The following is a 3240-nucleotide window of genomic DNA, read 5'->3' on the forward strand; positions in this document are numbered from 1 at the left end:
TGGCGAGGTGTTGTTGCGGCCCTATGCTCCACTGGGAGTTTACAGGAATAATAATAAAAAAAAAATATGTGTTCATTGCATATACCTACTATTTTTTAATATATGAATTTGGCCTTACACAGATCTTTGGATCTTACAATTAACTATTCGATTTTCCCTTTTTTATTTTCGATCATTACGTTCGTGTCATGCACATTTTTCAAACAAGTGTTGGCTTTAGAGATGGGCAGATACTAGTTTGCCTTTGAAATTTTGGTAATATATTTATTAGTCAAGAAAGAATAGATTTCATGTTGCAGTCCGTAATTACTAAATATTCTCGAGCAATATAATGTCAGCCACTGAGAAATAACTGTTAATTAAGAGTGTATACTTACTATTAGTAAGTGGGCCAGACTATGATGTAATATGTTTAGATGTTACGCTCCTTGGCTACATGTAACATGGTTAGATGTTACGCGCCTTGGCTACATAGAATTCTGGAATATGTAGTCACTTGGTGCAATGTGAGAAGATAATATGTATGTTTGGAGGATAGAGAGCTCTGGAGTAAATTGTTCAATAACAATTAAAACAATGTAATATCCATAAATAGAACTGCCGTCGAAAGTTTGTTAAAAAAAATATAAACCACTCAAGTGAAAATACAACACAGATTTTTGCATCTTATCTTGTTGTCAGTATTTTATTTTCAAAATAACATTCAATTTTTATGGTAAGTATCTGTGGCGGATCCAGAGGGCCTGGCCACCTCCCCTTTTTGGCGACAGTAAACAAAAAATTATGTGAAAGTATCCATTTCATGTGCTTGCAGACTCATTATGCCCATCTTTGGTTTCCATTTATTTGGTAATCTAATTCCTTCAGCCGTATGCAAACGCCTGTTGAACAGAGGAGGGAAGGCTAGTGAAACCTATATAACCCCGGACCCCCATAAGCGCTTGCTCGCGAGTCTCTTCGCGCCTTGTTGTTACCACCACCCCCTTTCGATCAATTCTGGATCCGCCACTGATTCTTCATGAGAAAAACGTGCTAACTAGCTATGAAGTCTGGTTTCCTGAATGAGTTGAGTTTTTGGATAGCTCGTATAATGAGCAACCGGGTGACAGTATATATACCATGTGTACGAGCGTTGCTGTTGTTTCCCACAATCAGGTAAAAACATCTCTCACTTTTGTGTTGTGTTCAAAACGTGTTATGTAAATATTGTTTGTATTATGAGCTCTTTATTCTGATATTTAATTTAACATAACTATTATGATATTTTTGCTGTGCCCAATTCGACAATTTCCCTGACGTCAAACCTTTTGTCATACTTCAGTTGATAGTATAAAGTTCGTATGCTTGATGAAATTAATAGTATTTAGTTCCAAATGATTAGTTTTTCTACGTATTTCTATCTATAAAAAACGTGTTTCGCACAATATACCAGCCACGTCACAAAAATGACGTATTTTTGCGGTGCCACATGCAAAACATATCGAAAACGGAATTAAGATAATAACTTGATCTACTAACCTTGACACTCTTCCATTTCTTTTAAACGTATTTTCCTGTGCCCAATTCGGCAATTTTCCTGATGTCAAACCTTTCGTCATACTTCATTTGCTAGTATAAAATGTCGCATGCACAATAAAATTAACAGTATTTAGTTCAAAGTAAACTGTTTTTCTACATATCTATATATTTAGAAAATGTTTTTCTCATAACATACCAGCCACGTCACACACAATGACATATTTCTGTGGTATCAAATGCAAAATACGCCGAAAACATAATTCTAACATCGTGAAAACAGACAACAACTTGAAATTTCCCTCACATAATCAGTTATACACTATTGTTAGTGTATAAATAAAACAATTACACACTATTATTAGCGTAAGTAAGACAAGTAAAACAATTGTACACTATTGTTGGCGTAATTAAGACAAGTAAAACAATTGTACACTATTGTTGGCGTAATCAAGACAAGTAAAACAGGTTTGTCAGTACGAATATGAAGAAGTAATGTAAAGTAAATCATAGTAACTTTTAACTATGGCTTAGTTATCACTGATTATCTCACAGAAACGTTTTCACCAAATTCGACGATAAAATTCGGGGTGGGGGAGAGAAAGATGGGAAAATGTACTACGAATAACAGAATAAGCTGTAACTACTCAGCATATGTAATGAAAGCAAAGAACGACATACCCATGTACATCAACTCCTATGTTAGATATGGCTCGTCACTATTTGTAAAAGCTATGATATAATTGTTGAGAAAAAAAATCGTCCACGATAATTCTGGCAGATTATATATTGGAACACTCATTTCTTTTCAGGTTTGGCTGAAAGTTTACTTCGTTTAAAGTAACTAAATTACCCGTCAGAAGAGTCAAGTTACTATAAAATTACAAATTTTATATTGGTTGGTAAACGGCAAGCTTGCTGAATTACAACGCTAAACCCGGGGTTTGATTCTTCACATTGGGCAGAACGCAGATAGCCCATTGTGCAACTTTTTGTTAAAAACAACTTCATAATTCTCACTTGTTTGATTTTTCTTCATTCCTCATGAAGCTTTAAAGCCATGTTTAGAACCTTATTTTCAGTAGCTTGAGAAACCAAGTTTTAAAAATCTAATTGCTGTAATCCATAGACTGTTATTACATTATGAAAGTTTAATGTTATAGTTTATGTTTGTGTTCAGCTTTAATGAAAGTACCGCGTGATAGAAGTTCCATGCTGTGGAACCAGAATCGGATTCATTTCGTTTGAAAAAAGGATAATTTTGTGAAATTCCTTAAATCACTACATTTATACAATACGAATATAATATTTCACACTTAAAATTGAAGCTTCGAGAAAACGTTTTTATGATACTGATATTTAGATGGTTGTATTGAAAAACTTGCTGATTGTTGTGAAACGTCAACCACAGCAACGGCTCGATATTAATAAAGCTAATCATGTGCTAGCCCGAAAACAACATGATGTGCACAAGGGAAAATAGTATAAAATAAATTTAGTAAAGAAATAGAACAAACAAGATATGTAAAAATATTCTACACTAACTGGAGTACTCTTCCCTTGGACGGAAGTTATGTAAATTCATGGTTAATGAAAGGTTATCTTAGGACATGAAAAGTTGTTTCCCTTATGTCTAATTGTAAAAAAGATGAAATGCCCACAGAAACTGCAAAACACAAAATGTGAAACCGCAAGTTTGCATATATCTCACCATCGACCCAACAA

The sequence above is a fragment of the Limulus polyphemus genome, unplaced genomic scaffold, assembly GCF_000517525.1.
Source record: "Limulus polyphemus unplaced genomic scaffold, Limulus_polyphemus-2.1.2 Scaffold167, whole genome shotgun sequence".
Taxonomy (NCBI): Eukaryota; Metazoa; Arthropoda; class Merostomata; order Xiphosura; family Limulidae; genus Limulus; species Limulus polyphemus.